The 13,336-nt window shown below is 39.4% G+C and overlaps 1 protein-coding gene across 1 annotated transcript in view; it reads left to right on the forward strand.

Annotated features, from left to right (window-relative positions):
- Positions 1–13,336, forward strand: part of LOC135222740 (A disintegrin and metalloproteinase with thrombospondin motifs 7-like) — a 295,212-nt gene that overhangs the window by 22,155 nt on the left and 259,721 nt on the right.

Raw genomic sequence — 13,336 nt, forward strand, 5'->3', positions numbered from 1 at the left:
AAACGACTTTCCGCATTGCCCCCTCCGGCGGCCTCCTCTGAAGCGTTAATAACTCGTGTCTCCTTGCAATTTCATAGTCTGTCTGCCACCCCCCCCCCCCCCTCCTTGTGCGCTTTCATTAACGATACTGTGGACCTGTTTATATATTGACCGAGCAGGTATATAAGGTGGAGGTACATTATAAGTTTTATACACCCGGTATTTGGGGGCAAGAGCCCGTGCTAGCTGGCACGAACATCAAAAGACACAGCTGTTGGTTTTATGGAAATTTTTGCTTAATTATTTTTCCACGCTTATATGAGACGAATTGTTATACTCTCTGTGTCTTTTAATGTTTTAAGTGCCGCTATTTAGAGCAAGAGCCCGTGCTGGTTGGCACGAGCGTCAAAAGACACAGCTCTTGTATTTTAGTGAACTTTTTCTTAGTTTTTTTCCACGCTTATATAAAACGGAATGTTGTACACTCGGCGTCTTTAAATCTTTAAGGGCCGCTACTTGGAGCAAGAGCCCGTGCTGGCTGGCACGAGACTAGCCTAATCGGACAATATCGAAAGCCATCGCTCCTGTATTTTGGTGAACTTTTTTTTTATGTTTATAAATGTGTATAATTTTTTTTTATTTCTTCATTCCTGTTTGAAGATTAAAAAATATAATGGCTTTTATTTTTTTATGTTTTACCCTTTTTTGAACAAGTTTTCAAGAAAGGGCGACTGCGCTTCATTCTTGCATTCTTTTTTGGATAATTGTCCTTAAGGGAAGTGGTACACTTTCATTTAGTTCAGTTTCTTTAGTTTTCTACTATTTTTTTTCACCTGTGTCTTTTTAGAACACCTCCTGATTAATAGCCCCTTTTGATGTCCTCAAAGATGTCCTCTTTGATGTCCTCAAAGAAACTGAACTTTTCCGTCACATTCATTAACTCTTTATGGCCTATGAATTTCTTCAAGTACCTTGGAGGGTTTCACTGTGACCTTTGTCAAGATAACCTATGAAGAGTGGCAGAAGGGGCCTCTTTTTATATATACGCAGATTGTAAAGTTATTTAGGAAAGTCTTTTTGTTTAAGCGCGAGCTCTAAGGCTGAGCTCATCGTTTTATTCGGCGTTTGCGGTTTTTTTTTATCTCCTTTTTTTCTCTTTTCCTTTTTTTCCAACGATTGTGCTGTGTGTTGTTGTCACCGGATTGATTTTGTTGTTTCCTTTGATTCTTCTTCTTCTTTTTCTTCTCTTCTTCTCTCCTCCCCCCTCACTCCTCCGCCTCTCTCTCTTCCTCCTCGTCTTCTTTATCCTCTTCTCTCTCCTCCCCTATTCCTTCTCTTCTCTCTCCTCTTCTTCTTCTCTCTCCTCTAATCTCCTCTCTCTTCCTCTTCTTCCTCTCCTCTCCTTCTCCTCTTCTTCTTATCCTCCTCCTCCTCTCTCTCCTCCTCCTACTCCTCCTCTTCTCCTCCTGCCTCCTCCTCCTCCTCTTCTTCATCCTCCTCCTCCTCCTCCTCCTCCTCCTCTCTGTGTTTGAGTTTGGAAATAAAACTATAGTCTGAGAAGCAGTTTCAGTTTTTCCAAGTTTACCGGGGTTGTTTTCAGATGCAGTTTTGCCCGATTGTTCTTCCAGTGTTGTAGTTTCTTGGTGTTGCCGGTTTTTCCAGTAGGTGTTACCGGATGAGGCTAGAAAAACTAACAAAGCGATATTTGCCGGCAATGAGTTCTTGTGTTGGGCTCAATCGGTAGGTAAAAATATCGAGAAAGCCATTTAGGTAATGTAACTGACCATTTGCTAAGGTCAAGATCTGATGTATAAGGTCTTTGAGAATATAGATATATATATATATATATATATATATATATATATACATATATAGGGTATATATATGTATATATATATCATATATATATATAGTATGCAGGTTTACATTATAGTAGCCACCGTTGCAGTATGTGAGCACGCTTGTACACATGTATTAAATGATTAATGTGGCCACGTTTTAGTGATATTTTATCTACGAAGTCCCCCAGCTTTAAAGAAATGGGTTTTTATATGTATTTGTATATATTATAATATATGTATATGTGTTGTGTAAATATGCGTACCCTAATTCATAAACTTCCGTCTCGGGCTGACTCTAAGAAAAGTAATAATAATAATAAAAAGAGAGACATATAACATCCGGGATGAAATAGGTGCCAAGGTTAGTTCTATGGTCTTCGTGCCAACCGACCAACTTAGGGCTGAGGTCTTTTGGTACATGATCGCCCCACACGAAAGACCAAAGACCACCTTAGGCGTCCACAGAATGGGGTCAAAAGGGGGTCGATCATCAAGTCTTGCACTGGAAAAGAAACCTTGAAGTGGAGCCCAGGAGTGAGGTTTTAATATAGATTCCAGTCATCCGACCTGTGTTGAAATACTCGAGCGAGGAGTTCTCCCATTCACCGACGTTAAGTTAATTGACCATCGCCAAATCCTCTGTTGTAGGATTAGTGTCCTTCCAACGCCAGATTCGCAGATACGCCGCTTTTCATTAGTCCTCCAGTGTATATGGGGCTGATGGGAGGAATGAGGTGGACGTGGCGGTAAGCCAATTTAGATGGAGTTTCTCGGTGTCATGTCGATGTCTTCTGGTGTCAGCGTTGTGGTGCAATCTGTGTTGTCATCTTGGCGTTCTTTATGGGATTCTATGTAGGTGGGTTGAGGGTACTATGCAATACATGGGTTTAGGGACTATGTAGGTGGTTTGTTGAGGTACTATGCACTAAACAATGGGTTCAGGGGACTATGTAGGTGGTTGAGGTACTATTGCACCTACATGGGTGTTCAGGGACTAGCAGGTGGTTTGAGGTACTGTGAGAATAGGCTGAAAGAATTAGGTAGATGGGTGAAGTATTATGCGGTTTTAGGGTACTGTGTGGATAGATTGAAGTATTATGTAGATGGGTTGAAAGTATATGTGGGTTTAGGGTACTGTGCGGAATAGGTTGAAATATTATGTAGTTGGGTTGAGGAACTATTTTGAGATGGGTTCAGGTACTATGTAGATGGTTGAGGTACTGTGAGAATAGGCTGAAGAATTATGTAGATGGGTTGAAGTATTATGCGGTTTAGGGTACTGTGTGGATAGATTGAAGTATTTTGTACGAGGGTTGAAGTATTTATGTGGTTTAGGGTACTGTGCGATAGGTTGAAATATTATGTAGTTTTGGGTTGAGGAACTATGTAGATGGTTTTCAGGTACTATGTTGATGGATTAAGGTATTATGTAGATGGGTTGAAGTATTATGTGGTTTTAGGGTACTGTGTGGATAGGTTGAAGTATTATGTAGACGGGTTTGAGGAACTATGTAGTATGGGTTTTAGGTATATATATAGATGAGTTCAGTACTATGTAGATGGACTAATGTATTATGTAGATGGGTTGAAGGTATTATGTAGATGGGTTGAAGTATTATGTAGATTGGGGTACTTTGTGGATAGGTTGAAGTATTATGTAGATGGGTTGAGGAACTATGTAGATGGATTAAGGTACTATGTAGAGGATTAAGGTATTATTATAAAATGGATTGAGGTACTATGTAGATGAATTGAGGTTACTATGTAGATGGGTTCGAGGTACTTTGTAAAATACAGAAGATGATAGTCAAAATTTGCTCGATACATGTTCATTTATTAATTTTTAGTTAGATTCCTAGTTACATGCAAATTCATCATCCATTTTCTGATGTACAGTATAAAAGTCCTTATTCCTCAATGTACCAGAAGAATGCCAGGAACTTTGATTTAACTGGAAACCAAGATGACTACACGAATCTAATTCTAGAATTTTTTCTAGATGTTTCGCAAGTTTGAAAAAAATAGGCTTTCCAGTTGATGCCTGACCAAAGATTTCACCCATATTAGCTTGAAGAGATTATCTCCGTAAGCATGTCATATTACTTTGACTCTCTCTCTCTCTCTCTCTCTCTCTCTCTCTCTCTCTCTCTCTCTCTCTCTGATCCGTAAACAAAACCCATTCCCTAAGCACCTTAAAATTGAATGTTTGTGTCGATAATAACCGAAGCAAAAACGATGAAATAATTCTATATAAAAAAATCATATAAGAAACCGCTGCTCGTGCGTGCAAATTGAGCGACTACGATGCTAACGAACCGTAAAATCACGGGTGATAGGTTAAGCAAGTAAAATTAGAAAAAGGTAACCCCCTTAACAAACGACTTTCCGCATTGCCCCCTCCGGCGGCCTCCTCTGAAGCGTTAATAACTCGTGTCTCCTTGCAATTTCATAGTCTGTCTGCCACCCCCCCCCCCCCCTCCTTGTGCGCTTTCATTAACGATACTGTGGACCTGTTTATATATTGACCGAGCAGGTATAATAAGGTGGAGGTACATTATAAGTTTTATACACCCGGTATTTGGGGCAAGAGCCCGTGCTAGCTGGCACGAACATCAAAAGACACAGCTCTTGTGTTTTATGGAAATTTTTGCTTAATTATTTTTCCACGCTTATATGAGACGAATTGTTATACTCTCTGTGTCTTTTAATGTTTTAAGTGCCGCTATTTAGAGCAAGAGCCCGTGCTGGCTGGCACGAGCGTCAAAAGACACAGCTCTTGTATTTTAGTGAAGTTTTTCTTAGTTTTATTTCCACGCTTATATAAAACGGAACGTTGTACACTCGGTGTCTTTAAATCTTTTAAGGGCCGCTATTTGGAGCAAGAGCCTGTGCTGGCTGGCACGAGACTAGCCTAATCGGACAATATCGAAAGTCATCGCTCCTGTATTTTGGTGAACTTTTTTTATAATTTTTTTTTTTATAAATGTTTATAATTTTTTTTTTTTTTTTTTTTTTTATTTCTTCATTCCCCTGTTTGAAGATTAAAAAATATATATAATGGCTTTTATTTGTTTTGTTTATGTTTTACTCTTTTTTGAACAAGTTTTCAAGAAAGGGCGAATGCGCTTCCATCTTGCATTCTTTTTTGGATAATTGTCCTTAAGGGAAAGCTGGCACACTTTCATTTCGTTTAGTTTCTTAGTTTTTCTTACTATTTTTTTTTCACCTGGTAGTCTTTTTTTAGAACACCTTTCCTCCTGATTAATAGCCCCTTTGATGTCCTCAAAGATGTCCTCTTTGATGTCCTCAAAGAAACTGAACTTTTTTTTCCGTCACATTCATTAACTCTTTATGGCCTATGAATTTCTTCAAGTACCTTGGAGGGTTCACACTGTGACCTTTGGTCAAGATAAAAACCTATGAAGAGTGGCAGAAGGGGCCTTCTTTTTGATATATACAGCAGATTGTAAAGTTATTTAGGAAAAGTCTTTTTGTTTAAGCGCCGAGCTCTAAGGCTGAGCTCATGTTTTATTCGGCAGTTTGCGGTTTTTTTTTTATTCTCTCTCTTTCCTTTTTTTCCAACGATTGTGCTGTGTGTTGTTGCACGGATGATTTGTGTTTCCTTTGTTTGGAGTCTTCTCTTTTTCTTCTCTCATTCTCTCCTCCTCCTTCCTCCTCCTCATCCTTCCTCCTCGTCTTCTTTATCCTTCCTCTTCCCTCTCTTCCTCCTCTCTTTCCTCCATCTCCACCTCCTCTTCCTTCCATTCCTCTTCTTCTTCCTTCCTTCCTTTTCTTCTTCTCTTTGCCTCCTCCTCCTCCTCTTCTCTTCCTCCTCCTCTTCTTCTCCTCCTCCCTCCTCCTCCTCCTCTTCTCTTCTTCTTCTTCTTCTTCTTCTTCTACTCCTCCTCCTCCTCCTCCTCCTCTTTCCTCCTCCTCCTCTCCTCCTCCTCTTCTTTGTGTTTTGAGTTTGGTAAAACCTATAGTCTGAGAAGCAGTTCAGTTTTCCAAGTTTACGTTTGTTTGTTTTCAGATGCAGTTTTGCCCGATTGTTCTTTCCAGTGTTGTAGTTTCTTGGTGTTGCCGGTTTTCCAGTAGGTGTTACCGGATGAGGCTAGAAAAACTAACAAAGCGATATTTGCCGGCAATGAGTTCTTGTGTTGGGCTCAATCGGTAGGTAAAAATATCGAGAAAGCCATTTAGGTAATGTAACTGACCATTTGCTAAGGTCAAGATCTGATGTATAAGGTCTTTGAGAATATAGATATATATATATATATATATATATATACATATATATAGGTATATATATAGATATATATATCATATATATATATATAGATGCAGGTTTACATATAGTAGCCGTTGCAGTATGTGAGCACGCTTGTACACATGTATAAATGATTAATGTGGCCACGCTTTTAGTGATATTTTATCTACGAAGTCCCCCAGCTTTAAGAAATGGGTTTTTATATGTATTTGTATATATTATAATATATGTATATGTGTGTGAAATATGCGTACCCTAATTCATAACTTCCGTCTCGGGCTGACTCTAAGAAAAATAATAATAATAATAAAAAGAGAGACATATATAACATCCGGGATGAAATAGGTGCCAAGGTTAGTTCTATGGTCTTCGTGACAACCGACCAACTTAGGGCTGAGGTCTTTTGGTACATGATCGCCCCACACGAAGACCAAAGCCACCTTAGGCGTCACAGAATGGGGTCAAAAAGGGGGTCGATCATCAAGTCTTGCACTGGAAATGAAACCTTGAAGTGGAGCCCAGGAGTGAGGTTTTAATATAGATTCCAGTCATCCGACCTGTGTTGAAATACTCGAGCGAGGAGTTCTCCATTCACCGACGTTAAGTTAATTGACCATCGCCAAATCCTCTGTTGTAGGATTAGTGTCCTTCCAACGCCAGATTCGCAGATACGCCGCTTTTCATTAGTCCCCTAGTGTATATGGGGCTGATGGGAGGAATGAGGTGGAGGTGGCGGTAAGCCAATTTAGATGGAGTTTCTCGGTGTCATGTCGATGTCTTCTGGTGTCAGCGTTGTGGTGCAATCTGTGTTTGTCATCTTGGCGTTCTTTATGGGATTCTATGTAGGTGGGTTGAGGTACTATGCACTACATGGGTTTAGGGACTATGTAGGTGGTTGAGGTACTATGCTACATGGGTTCAGGGGACTATGTAGGTGGTTGAGGTACTATGCATACATGGGTTTCAGGGACTATGCATGGTGGTTGAAGGTACTGTGAGAATAGGTGAAGAATTTGTAGATGGGTCGAAGTATTATGCGGTAGGGTACGGTGTGGATAGATTGAAGTATTATGTAGATGGGTTGAAGTATTATGTGGTTTAGGGTACTGTGAGGATAGGTTGAAATATTATGTAGTTGGTTGAGGAACTATGTAGATGGGTTCAGGTACTATGTAGATGGTTGAGGTACTGTGAGAATAGGCTGAAGAATTATGTAGATGGGTTGAAGTATTATGCGGTTTAGGGTACTGTGTGGATCGATTGAAGTATTTTGTAGATGGGTTGAAGTATTATGTGGTTTAGGGTACTGTGCGGATAGGTTGAAATATTATGTAGTTGGGTTGAGGAAAACTATGTAGATGGGTTCAGGTACTATGTAGATGGATTAAGGTATTATGTAGATGGGTTGAAGTATTATGTGGTTTAGGGTACTGTGTGGATAGGTTGAAGTATTATGTAGATGGGTTGAGGAACTATGTAGATGGGTTCAGGTACTATATATAGATGAGTTCAGGTACTATGTAGGATGGACTAATGTATTATGTAGATGGGTTGAGGTACATGTAGATGGGTTGTTAAAGTATTATGTAGATTGGGGGTACTTTGTGGATAGGTTGAAAGTGTTATGTAGATGGGTTGAGGAACTATGTAGATGGATTAAGGTACTATGTATGGGATTTAAGGTATTATATAAATGGATTGAGGTACATGTAGATGAATTGAGGTACTATGTAGATGGGTCGAGGTACTTTGTAAATACAGAAGATGATAGTCAAAATTTGCTCGATACATGTTCATTATTAATTTTTCTTTTTAGTTAGATTCCTAGTTACATGCAAATTCATCATCCTATTTTCTGATGTACAGTATAAAAAGTCCTTATTCCCTCAATGTACCAGAAGAATGCCAGGAACTTTGATTTAACTGGAAAACCAAGATGGACTACACGAATCTAATTCTAGAATTTTTCTAGATGTTTCGCAAGTTTGAAAAAAAAATAGGCTTTCCAGTTGATGCCTGACCAAAGATTTCACCCCTATTAGCTTGAAGAGATTATCTTCCGTAAAGCATGTCATATTACTTTGACTCTCTCTCTCTCTCTCTCTCTCTCTCTCTACTCTCTCTCTCTCTCTCTCTCTCTCTCTCTGATCCTAAACCCATTCCCTAAGCACCTTAAAATTGAATGTTTGTGTCGATAATAACCGAAGCAAAAACGATGAAATAATTCTATATAAAAAAATCATATAAGCAACCGCTGCTCGTGCGTGGAAATTGAGCGACTACGATGCTAACGAACCGTAAAATCACGGTGATAGGTTAAGCAAGTAAAATTAGAAAAAGGTAATAACCCCCTTAACAAACGACTTTCCGCATTGCCCCCTCCGGCGGCCTCCTCTGAAGCGTTAATACTCGTGTCTCCTTGGTCAATTTCTAGTCTTCTGCCACCCCCCCCCCCCCTCCTTGTGCGCTTTCATTAACGATACTGTGGACCTGTTTATATATTGACCGAGCAGGTATAATAAGGTGGAGGTACATTATAAGTTTTATACACCCGGTATTTGGGGCAAGAGCCCGTGCTAGCTGGCACGAACATCAAAAGACACAGCTCTTGTGTTTTATGGAAATTTTTGCTTAATTATTTTTCCACGCTTATATGAGACGAATTGTTATACTCTCTGTGTCTTTTAATGTTTTAAGTGCCGCTATTTAGAGCAAGATCCCGTGCTTGGCTGGCACGAGCGTCCAAAAAGACACAGCTCTTGTATTTTAGTGAAGTTTTTTCTTAGTTTATTCCACGCTTATATAAAACGGAACGTTGTACAACTCGGTGTCTTTAAATCTTTTAAGGGCCGCTATTTGGAGCAAGAGCCTGTGCTGGCTGGCACGAGACTAGCCTAATCGGACAATATCGAAAGCCATCGCTCCTGTATTTTGGTGAACTTTTTTTATAATTTTTTTTTTTTTATAAATGTGTATAATTTTTTTTTATTTCTTCATTCCTGTTTGAAGATTAAAAAATATAATGGCTTTTATTTGTTTTATGTTTTTACTCTTTTTTGAACAAGTTTTCAAGAAAGGGCGAATGCGCTTCCATCTTGCATTCTTTTTTGGATAATTGTCCTTAAGGGAAGTGGCACACTTTCATTTCGTTTAGTTTCTTTAGTTTTCTACTATTTTTTTTCACCTGTGTCTTTTTTAGAACACCTTTCCTCCTGATTTGATGTCCTCAAAGATGTCCTCTTTGATGTCCTCAAAGAAACTGAACTTTTCCGTCACATTCATTAACTCTTTATGGCCTATGAATTTCTTCAAGTACCTTGGAGGGTTCACTGTGACCTTTGTCAAGATAACCTATGAAGAGTGGCAGAAGGGGCCTCTTTTTATATATACGCAGATTGTAAAGTTATTTAGGAAAAGTCTTTTTGCTTTATATAGGACTGTAGGAAAACAGACCGACCACATTATGCTGGATACGGTCTAGTGGGTAACACCCTGGCTTCCTTTTTCTGTCGATCAAGTCTTGGAAGAAACTGAGAAAGGTTGTTCTCCTCACTGAGAATGGCATTGACGACTTAGATCCCGTGCCATCGGTGCACCTCACACGGTGCACTATAGGCATTTCACAAGGTTCTCTGCAGTGTTCCTTCGGATCCTAGCTTCATCCCTTTCGTTCCTTTTACTGTATTTCCGTTCATATTCTCATTCTTCTTTATTGCTCTCCGCCGTCTCTTAACAATCATTTCAGTATTGTTTTCAGTGCTGAATGACCTCTTAGGTCCCAGTGCTTGGCCTTTGGCCTAAATTTTACATGCTATTCTGTTTTCTTCCAGTTGTTGGCTTGTCTCTCTTATTCTCTTTGGCATTTGTGATAAAAACATTTTTTTATAAAAGGAAAGCTATTGTGTCGGCTTTGTTTGTCCGTCCTCCCTCAGATCTTAAAACCTACTGAGGCTAGAGGGCTGCAAATTGGTATGATGATCATTCACCGTCCACTCATCAAACATACCAAATTGCAGCCCTCTAGCCTCAGTAGTTTTTATTTTATTTGAGGTTGAAGTTAGCCATAATCGTGCGTCTGGCAACTATATAGGCCAGGCCAGCACCGGGCCGTGGTTAAAGTGTCATGGGCCGCGGCCCATCTTGATTATACGATGTACAGAAGAATCTTCGGCGCATGTTTAACTTGTTTATCAAAAGTATCAAAGAAGGTGTTGGACCCTATACCCCCATTGGGCGACTTTACAAAGTCAACCAACAGAAATAATGATTATTTGATTATCTACCCCCTCCCCACCTTCCACCCCCACCGAGAACACTGAGTCACTGTTATTTTTAGTCGTCAGCCGGCAAAATCGCGGAAGATGCGGCCGCGGAATATATTTTAATTCACGTACGCGTATAGTACTTTCTGTCAGTAGCGTCTACACATAAACCCAGACTCTTGGCTTGGAGGTATGTCCGCGATAGTGGCTAACTAATGGCTCGGCAAATTTAGCTTTTATTGATCCCGTACCTTTTCATTTGGGGGCATGTGCCGTATGTACCCCGTGTATACATTTATGTAGCTATACAGAAGTAGAGATATTGGTATATACGCGTGGTGCAGTATTCATGTGCGCGTAATATTCTTACACTCGTGTGTCAGAAAGCAAGAAAAAGGGTCCTCATTAGAGTAGAAATAAAACCAAATCACTGTTGGGATTTTATATTCAGATTAAATAAAAAAAAAAAAACAGTTTATCACGGTAAATTTCCAGGATATTGTTTATGAACCTTGGTGTTATAGCATTTTTTCTTTCTACTATAACTTTATGTTCATTAGCTAAACACAGATACGGCGTTCAAATGCGGACAGACCGACGAGTCTGCGAGATACAAAAGCCATAACATTGTATCTTGGGACACTGGCCCATAAAATTGGGTAGTTTAGCAATTTGAACATTTGAAACCCCTATACGTTTTATCATGTGGTCTAGTTTTTTTTTTAATATTAGAAAAATACATTTATGCAAATTTACAGTTATTCCTTAGTATTTACATAATTTTACAATAGTAATTTTCCGTCTTACCATGTGGTCTAGTGGCAGCTCTGTTTGTCACTTATTTCTGTCACAATGTTGAAAAATGAAGCCTTCATACTTACAATTATGTGTACATACAACATTCACTGATATCCATTCTCCCTAACTTGCACGGGGTATATGCAGATAATGAGTCACCAGTCACTAGTCTGGGGTGATAATCCTTGAAGAATTATTAAATGATATTTTACACGATTAAGGGACTTTTGGTTGTTGTGACTATTTTATGTCCAAAGTATCAGTATTATACTAATCGATGTTTGGAAACAGCAGCCAATGCAGTGCCTAATGGTCGTAGCTTTAACCATGTAGAAAGAGAAGGGAAGTAACCTAACTATTTGCAACCTTTTTTTTTTCTTGCTCGAATGAAAATGCCTCTTGTATTGTTCTTTTTTTTTTGTTATTCCATGTCCTGAAGGCTTTTTTGTTGGGCGGGGGAGGAGGAGGGGGGGCCGGGGGAGGGGTGGGGGTGGCGAGGGTGACAGAGAGATAAAAATGTAAAGTCTTTTAAATGATTAATACATCGGGTATTGCAAAAATGTTCTGAAAGATTGCTTTTATTTTTGTATTTACTTTGTAATCAGTGATTGTTTTTGCTTTTCAGTTCCAATATTCTTAAAGGCAATTTTCAAGTAATAATGTTGATTGATATACCTTCTGATTCTGTATGCACACGCGCGCATACGAGATATGTCAGTATTACCAAGCAAACATTCCTTTTGTAAATACACGAAGCTATTCTGAATGCTCGTGTATTTACAAAAGGAATGTTTGCTTGGTAATACTGACATACGAGATATGTCAGTATTACCAAGCAAACATTCCTTTTGCAAATACACGAGCATTCAGAATATCTTCGTATTAGATCTCGTATGCTTGGCATTGCCAGGGAACCCGAAACCGCAACTTTTGATTATAATCCAGGATTCAGAGCGATAAAATTCTTCGTATACAGTTAAGCCAGTCAACGGCTGGTAGCCCTTGAACCCTTAGCTAGCTAACAGGCTTCAGTCAAGGCAGCTCCTTCAAGAGAAGTGTGTTTGTACTTATGTTATTTTCAGAATGTAGTATGACAGTCGAGTTACTGTTATTTTTATCGATGAACGATGTCATGTCACAAACTAGGTGGCATTGATGTGGACTGCTGCAGTTTCACTGTTAGAAGTGCCAACCTTCATGGCTGATTCTGCCTGAGGCAGCTCTGTGTGAAAACAGTTGCCAAGGGAACTGCTTTATGTTTTTCACTTCACTACTAAATAATAAGTACGTATGGTTAAGGGCAATGTGTATCCTTAGACATTTGATTTTCATCGTGTAGCAGTGATGTAATCTACGGGAGGCACTGAACTTCACTCGACACTCTCTTATGCTAAAATAATTTTTTTATGATATAGGTACGCAAGTAATAGCAGTAATTGATAACGTTTATTCGCCCTCTGAAGGTATCTCGAGAACGGATGAACGGATTTCGTTAGAACTTTATGAAAACATTCATTGGGGGCCCTTAGCGTTTTATAGATAATTCATTTTTTTTAATAGGAGGTGTACTTGTTAATGAGGAATCCTCATAATTACCCAGATGACCTTTTCCTATTGCTGTACCTCCGTTAATATTCTCTTTCTTTTATCTTTTTTTCCACCTTCTCCTAACAGTTGTTTCATAGTGCAACTGCTGTGAGGTTTTCCCTCCCGTTACTCCTTCCAACAGTTTCCCTTGTCAACGCTGAATGACCTCATTGGTCCCAGCGCTTTGGCCTTTGGCCTAAATTCTATATATTCCTACGTAAATTGATATCTTTATTTCGTTTCGGAATATCTCATCATTCCGCCAAGGACCCCTTATTCATTCAGTGTTTCATTTGTTGAGTTTTATGCACAGCGTAAGCAAATTGTAGTACCCTTTCCCAAATAGAATTGTGGATAAACCAAACTTGACATTACTCTTACTAATACTTAACTATCTAAGTTATTCCCTATCATGGTTAACTATAGTAGATTCACATCCAGCGTGCATTTGATGTCTAGGCCAGTCCCTTACGACGCTCCTGATTGGCTGTTGATAAGCCAATCACATGGCTGGAAACTCTCAGTCTCTCTCGAGAGTTCGCATGGGCAGGATGTATGTCCCACCTCTCTTTCAAGAGAGACACTCTCAGCCATGTGATTGG

Source organism: Macrobrachium nipponense, chromosome 8 (genome assembly GCF_015104395.2).
Source record: "Macrobrachium nipponense isolate FS-2020 chromosome 8, ASM1510439v2, whole genome shotgun sequence".
Lineage (NCBI taxonomy): Eukaryota > Metazoa > Arthropoda > Malacostraca > Decapoda > Palaemonidae > Macrobrachium > Macrobrachium nipponense.